Raw genomic sequence first — 8,552 nt, 5'->3', positions numbered from 1 at the left:
ATTTTTACGGTGACAAATTATCTATGAGATGATATTTTAATACAATATTGGTAGTGACTGATCGTTTAAAGTTCAGGTAAAGCAAAATCAGTGATTTGTTTCTAAATACATTATCAATATTAGAAAATAGTTGCTGAAAACACATTAAAAGACAGAGAACTATGTAGTGTGGGGTCAGATCGTTTGAGCGTTTTTGGGTCCAGGATTTTTTTGGGCAGGGGAGAAAGCATGGCTGAGTGATGCACTGGAGCCGTCCTTAACAAAACACCTCCCCCCGACACTGTGACCTTATAAATGTTAGAGCGTACAGAGCTCTAATGCCCACATTTGTTTTAGGGCCACTTGTAAGAGTGAGAACAGATGAAAATTTACAGCCATGCTTATGTTTTTTTAAAAGAAATAACATCAGTGCTGCTGCCTCAGTATTTAACTGTGACAAAAGTAGGAACACATTTTTCATCTCTATAGCTAAGTTTCTCTTCTATGACAACTGTATGGGGGGTGACGTTATTTAGACCTCACCAGTTTAAATTATATTGAGACTAAAAATTACAAATAATTAAGGGCATGGATGCTTTGAGTAACAGGCAGGAGGGTCCCGCCACAGGTGGCTGGCCGCTAGCTGTCTAGAGAGCTCCACTCATGCTCCACCTCTTTGCCCATTTTTGGATTAGCCATAGTAGGCGGACTGAAGCACTACTAATATGGCGACAGCCAGACTTGAGCTTCAAAGTGGCTCAAATCTCAGAGGAAATGCCACTGAGAAGATCATTCCTCCAAAAACCAGACATCAGACAATACAGGAAAATGGATGACAATATGACCAAGGGTTATCTGTAAGACCACTGTAGAAAATGCACTACCTATACATCTGTCCCAGTTTCTTCTTAGATCAGCTCCACAGAGCAGTGTTGTCATTTTAACCCTCCAGCACTGTCTGTGCCAGTACCCGCGTTCTTATCCTGGTCTCTCATGCTGTGACAGGCTGCTCTTTTGTCATGGCTAGAGGCTGTTAATGCCAGTCTGTTGCTTCAGTGCTATGAATCTTTCTACCAATCTGTTTACTAACCTCTGGCAACCAGCAGTGTGTGTATAGTGGTGCATGTGTGTAACCTTGGCAGTGGATTCTGTTATGTCTCTGTCTCTTCTGGCCTCCTGCCTGCTGTGTCTCTCTTAACCTCGTTGTGGGTCACGTCCACTCCTGGATGCTCTCCCGACACAGCCGGCATGACACATGACATTAAAACAACTGACCTTGATGTCGTACAACCCGTGGAGAGTGAACCTTGGGTGGTACACACAGTGTGACCTGACTTGCTGCTGTGCTGGACAGACAAGAGAAAATACAGTCCCTCCACGGAGGATTCAGTGAAGGACACATGGCTTTCCTAATTCATTTTAGGAAGCAACAAGATTTGAATATAAAACAGGTGAGAATTTCTTTCTAAATGTAACTTGAGAGGCATCTAATGTGGCATTTCAATCAATGAAAGCCCCTATAGAATGTGGATAGAGCAGACACAACTCAAAATTATAGATCTTCAGTTCCCTGTAAAATGACAGAAATAAAATCAGAATCCTTGGCCCTTCACTGCTTGTTGCTGAAGCAATAACATATTGAAGTCCTCAGGATACGGGGGGCTGTAAGTGAATTATGAACAAGGAATTTAGTTGTGTGCCAGTTCGTTTTTATTTAAAGGCGCATTAACTCATTTTTCTTAGTTGATACAGTGTCTAGTGAGATTCAGAATAAAACTAATATGTCCTGTTTCCTCGCAACGACGACTGCAACCGCCAGCCTGAAGCTACCGTTAGCTGAGTCCCAGAGTCCAAGCTCTATGCAGCATTGCAGCAGCAATGTCAAGTGATGAGACTTATGGAGGAGAACGGAGCTAACAAAGCACTAATGTTGCACAAAGGAACTTGAATTACTCCCAAATTACAATATAATCAATTCAAAACATTGACGTTGCTAATGTTACCCAAACAAATGTTAGCTTTAGATGTTAACTCATCCAGAAGGAAGAGTGTTCCGCCTCACAAGAGGCCAAGCTGATAACTTTGGTTTTTGCTCTTTCTTCATCTCACTCTCTCTGTTAAAAAGAATGCCACCTCTTCATTCTGGCAGTCACTGTTTCAAACTTTTGGTTGACTAGAGCTCCTCTGTGGCTGGCTGTTGAAAATGAAGGCTTGCGTTCAAACAACGCGTCTTATAACCTTTGCTTGGTGGCTGCTTCACTGCTTCTCCACCCTCAAAACAGAGGAATAAAAACAGAAGGGCTGTAGGCAGCAGTGCACCATGGAGCGTCAGCTGAAAGACATCATGTCCTGCCCCATATTCACTTTATTTATTAGACAGAAGGGATGCAACAATACCAGAAACTCATGGTATGATACTGTCAAGACAAAAAGTCCACAATCTGCTATTTATCATGATATTAAAAAAATGAAAAAAAGATTAAAAAATATCCCTTACTAAATAATAAATCTGACATTTTTCTATAATGCATATAAAAAATAATGCAGCAGTCATTTCATGAGAGAAAATAATGTACAGTATTATTGCAGTAGCTGGATCTTGTAATTAAAACCTGTCACACTCACAGTGGAACATCAGTGTTTTAGTGTCGCCTTCATTTTCTGTATTTGGCGACTGTGCCAAGCAGTGTTTGGGGTCTCAGTACTGGACCGGTATCCCACTCCACTACCGGCCAGTACTGTGCAAACCGCTGTCTGGTGCACCAGAAGGAGGCAGAAGAAAACACCAAAGTAGAATAGCCCACATAAAGGTAAATATTTGTGTTTTACTGGAGGTGTTTTTCAAACATTGTGGTCTACTTTTTCAAGGAAAAAATAACTAAGGGTGGTTACTAAGGGGGTTACTTTGTGTATGTGCATCCGCTTTTATTTGCCCATCTCCGTTTAAGTGTTATGTATAGTTGTGTCCCGTTTCTGTGAGATGTCTCCAGGGCTGTATCAGCCGTATACAACCCTAATATTGCCTTTGATCGCAAGTATTTGTAAATTGTTCAGTCTTTTTTTTTTCTGTCTGCATCATTTCTAGGAAAACTGAAATGCTGCCACACAACAGCTCTAAAAGTAACTGCTATGTTGGTTTCTGCGACCTGAATGCAGTTATATTAGCAAAATATCCCTATCATTGTCGATAATGTCACAGTTTCATGATGGTATTGAGACATTTTTCTGTTGTGATATCACAGAATTACAAATATTGTTACATACCTATTAGAAAATCTTACTTACAAATATTGTTACATACCTATTAGAAAACACCTTTGCACCTTTAAACTGTTTCATCTTCACCTTCTCTAGTTAATCTGGCCTACCTTTGTCTCCCACATCCCCTCTCTCCAATGTGAATCATCTATTACAGAGCAGGTTTGCAGGTAATAGCTTTTTTCGAAGTCACATATAAAAGATGAATGATGTCCAAGGCTAGACATGGAGATTTACAGAAAGATAAAGGCTGTGGTTGTCTATGTCTGTGTTAGACTCACTACTAGACCCATCCCATTCAGTGTATTGTTGTCAGTGTGTTGTTACTGCAGCACTGACAGACCCACAGTTGGATGAGTTTTGGTTTAATCACTGGATTTTGTGTTTTATAGCTTGAGCTACATGGCAGTGCTGCACTGTTCCTGTGTCAGGACAGTTAGCAAACAAGCTGCTCGGTTATTGTACAGTTGAGGCTATTGTTTACTAAACAAAAGGCTGTAATTACAGTTCCCAAAATGATTGTTTTGGTTAATGTAACAAAAAAAGAGAGATAGAAATCCAAGCATAAAAAGGACTGAGCCACATGCAATAAATGGATATCAAATTTTAAAGAGGCAGCTGAGCCTGGCCTGTGAGATGGTTAGAAGCAATCTGTTGCTCTACCTGCACCTTTACCCATTTTAGATTTGACAGCACTACAAAAGAAAATCTATTTTCTTTCGCTAAGATGTCAGTAAGTGTATTTACATGGACTGGAGTATCCCAATTGTGATTGTCCAGCAACTTCTATATTCTTCAAAATGGCATGCACCGTCCACTTTCAACTGTAGAGGAGTTGGCATCTGCTTCCCTGTCCAGTGAACACTGAGCCTAGTAGGCTACATAAACTCCAGGTAGTGTTAAGATGCTTAATGGTTATTAACATTAACATTAGCCTAAATAACCTCAGCTGTTTTCATTATGAATAACATAAACACAGTTTGGCAAAAATGCTTCCTAATTCTAATATAGGCTATTCAAATAGAGGGATACACAAGTTGACACACCAGTAACCAGGATACTAGTTGTTATCATGTACTGGGGGATATGCATAAACAGATTTCTCTGTGTTACATGTAAATGCCATATGCCAAATATGATCAAAACCGGGACACTCCTAGTAACCAGGATACTGTCCACGTAAACACACTCAATGTCAAAGAAACTTAAAATGAAGAATCATGGGGAAAGATCATGGTCACACTTCAGAAAAATAGGCTAACATTAGTTATACGTTTTGTGTGTGGTTGTTTGTCTACATGTCAGCACTGTGACAGGTTGGAAACCTGTCCAGGGTGGACCCCGCCTCTCGTCCAATGTCCACTGGGATTGGCACCAGCCCCCCCATGACCCTATTCAGGAATAAGTGGCATAGATAATGGACGGATGGCTGGATAGTTATAGGTTTGTTAGCCAGACACTTGAGTGTCTTAATAAGAGGTAGATGTGATAAATACCTATCTACTCTACTTGCACACCCCTGCTTTTAGTGTAGCTGGCCTAAACTCTATTTCAAATATATAATGCGATTGGGTTGCATTGGGCTTGAGCTCAAACGCACATGCACACACACACACTCGCTGTAAGTTTAAGAAAAACTGAATCCTACCAAAGGAAAAACAAATGGGCTATCATTTGACATCAAAACATACATTTCTATTAAATAACCCACTTTTCAGTTTCCAATTCCATAGTTCCAGTTCTGGAACTAAGATATGAAGCTGTTTTTCTCTTATCTAACTCCCCTCAAACACAAACACTGAACAGGACATCAATTACATTGTGATGTTGGAAGAGCATGATAAAAATGAGCTCCCAATTGATCCAAAGCATCACACACAGAGAAAAAAGCAGCCTGGAAGTAAACCAATAAGCTGAACATAAATGAAGACTGGGCCTTTACAGCAAATCAGTGAAGTTTGGTGGAGAGGAAGCCCACAAACACATGGGAGACAGCTGAGGGCGAATCTCCCACGTACAAAGTAACATACCAGCATGTACGTGGTTGAAAACAGACCTTTTTCACAGCAGACATCTTGACTTGTGCAGGTGTCACTGATTAATGATGGTGCTGTTGTGTTGTGAATGAGCCAGTGTGTACGTAATCAGGACCGTGAGACACAAGCAGCCTTATTTAATGAATTACACCTGCGCTTCTCTGACTGTGACATGTCAAAATGTCTTCTGTGGGAAAAGCTTATTGTTGGCCACTTCCCTCTTAAGTGTGAAATATAGAGTGGCTTGCAGTATATTACACTGGTTTACAAGGTTTTTGTTTCCTTCATAACTCTTTGTGTACCAGATAGAGTTTATGATGCTGATCACAGAAATAACTTCAAAATTTTCCCATCACATATGGTTCTTGAGAAACGGCTAACTCTGTGATATAAAATACGAATTTTTCAGTTTGGGCTTTTCACATATAGTCTGGCAGTAGCCCATGATCTTCGGAGGTCAAAATTTTCATATTTTACTGCCCAAACCGATGCAATTTAAACTAGAATCATTTAGCTAATATACTGCAACAAAAAAAAAATCCACATGCGTGCATTGGCAATGCAACCCTATATACTGTATAGGCCTACGCAACCCTATATATAGGCCTACCTAGCAGCAGCAGTCATTCTAACTGAAGTCAGTGTCAGTGAGTATTACAATGAAAATAAAACTAGCAAGCTCAAAGGCTGTGAATTTAATTGCATATAGTTTCTGAAATGTCGCGCCAATGTCGGAATAGCCGTGACACGTTTTGTTACATATGTGGCGAATTCACTTTGAAAGCACAGAAACGGAGTATGACAGCTCTCATAAAGAAGGCATATGAGTTATACTTCGGATGCAAAATTGGAGACCAGGACAAATTATGGGCTCCTCATATATGTTGTGCATCTTGTGTTACCAGTCTGCGTGCTTGGCTGAAGGGTAAGCGTCCATCCATGCCGTTTGCTGTCCCAATGATTTGAAGGGAGCAGAAAGATCATGTAACTGATTGTTACTTCTGCATGACGAATGTCTCAGGATTTTCTTCCAAGAACAGGAAGTTTATTGAGTACCCGAACCTTGCCTCTGCAATGAGACCAGTACCACACGATGACAATCCTGCTTCGTTTCCTGCTTTGAATGAGTTCAATTAAAGTCTAATTCAGTGTAGAGGACTACAGTACGATCCAACTTGTACGTGCATGAACAGTGAATAGCACTCACAACCTCTCTAACAGGGAAAAGACAAAACAAAAGACACCTTGTTATGTAGAGGTTGAAAAGGTGTCTCTAAAGGCCTAATATTCCATCGGCCTTCTTTCAGTTGATTGTTTAGAAATGCCTCAGTGAAGGAGCAGGACTGGCTTATCTGAGATAAATGTGTATCATCAGTGCTTAATGAAAATAAGAGCAATTTGAAGTAAACATTTCTCTACACCAAATCAAGTGTTTGTAATCTAAGGCTATGAAAAAAAAAAGTAATGCACATTCTCTACAGTGTTATTCTTTGTGTGTGTGTTCAATTTTTCCTACTTCAGAGAGAAACTAACCCTCCACTCTAATAAAACAAGGACTGTGTGAGTGTATATCTCGCAGTTTAGCAACACTGTTGTAATCTTACCAGAAAGCGATCTGTGGGATAACATCTGTTATAAAAAACAGGAATTAAAGAAAGGTTGTACGAAAATGTATGATACAACATGGTGGGAAATAGATTTTGACTCTCAAAGCAGCATTTACGCCGTCAGGCCGATAAACTGACTAATCATTGAATGTACACTCAGAGACCCAAAAACAGCTTTCAGTCTCCACCAGCCTCCTTCTTCTTCTACATCAGTGATATTGATGGGCATAAACCCAAGAGCGTACTGTCAGAGCTGCTGACACAGTTATAACCAGGAAGTGCAGCATCCTGTGGTTATATTACAGACTGCTGTGGAAACAGTTTCCACGGCCAGCTTTCTGGCTTGTTGCACCAACCTGCTCCGACACACAGGGCGCTATTTTCCTGCAAGAGGGCGCACTGCTAAAGTCGTGTATAAACTCCAGGCTCAAGTTGAATATGGGCGTGTCCAAAGGTGTTTTAGCGATTTTGGTGACCATAAACACAGTGCACTTTCAAGCACGGCCAGGCGTTACTGGGCGAATATGGTGGTGGTGGGGTCGGGGTATAGGCAGGAATATGTCAGAGCTTGATTTAGTTATGTCCAATCAAACCAGCTCCTCTCATCCCACTAAGATAGAATACTGATATATGCAATACATTAGTAGTATTTTCAACTGCTAAGTAGCATCTGTGTTTTCTGTTTATTTGTTTGTTTGCTTTTTATACATATACATCTGATCAGCTAATTGATCAGACATGGCACTAGCCCTCAGAGTCACTGTTGCTGCTGGAACACATACACTTGCACATTCACAAGGCTGCTAGATTTGAGCCAAAGAAGGGAGGCCTTCAAACCAGCAAGAAACAGGTAAAAGTGAAAAGATGGTAAAATTCCATTATTAATTTTTACTTTTATATCCCAACTAAAGGCCACAATGCTGATTCCTCTACGGGCTAACTGTGGCTCTAAAGACATTTTTTGGACAAAAATATACTATTTAGTATTCAAGAGCAGCAAAGCCAGTAAACTTGCTGATGGAGCACAGCCATTAGATTAATCCTTTAATAATGTATCACATACTTTATTGAACATTTTTATCCACAGACGTGCCTCATTACCACTTTAACACAGAATTAAAGCTGAGGTGGGGATTTTATAGCAAATAGTTTATGGAGCTGTTTCATTAATATGTGATTTATATCTCCTGTCGAATATATTAAATAGAGGAGATTTCTGCCAATATACAGTACACTACTGATGACTGCAAATAAATTATAAGAGACATGCTGCTATAGGTTTAGGATATACAGTACATACACACAAAAAATCAGTAACCCACTGCCCACCACTGGTTAAATGTCACTCATCAGAGCACAGAGATGTGGAAAGAAACTAAATGAGATCAGAGGGGGATCTTGTTTTTTTCCAGATTAATTGTTGCTTATTGAAATCACCTCCGTTTTGCATTTACACCAAGCTTTAAAAAGTAATTTATGTAATTCTCTAAGTTACATTCAACACCTTCTTCTGGAGTTTGATGTTGATAATGAGCATACAAAATGTAGATGTGCAATGAAGTCCCACTCAATGCCTGACTGCAATAAACCTGCACCTGCTACAGAAGGATAAAAATAAAATGTTTGACCACAATAAACTGTATTGAAAATAAAAAATAAAACAGGAAGAACT

The sequence above is a fragment of the Monopterus albus genome, unplaced genomic scaffold, assembly GCF_001952655.1.
Source record: "Monopterus albus unplaced genomic scaffold, M_albus_1.0 scaffold8.1, whole genome shotgun sequence".
NCBI lineage: Eukaryota > Metazoa > Chordata > Actinopteri > Synbranchiformes > Synbranchidae > Monopterus > Monopterus albus.
This window is presented reverse-complemented; position numbering follows the sequence as displayed.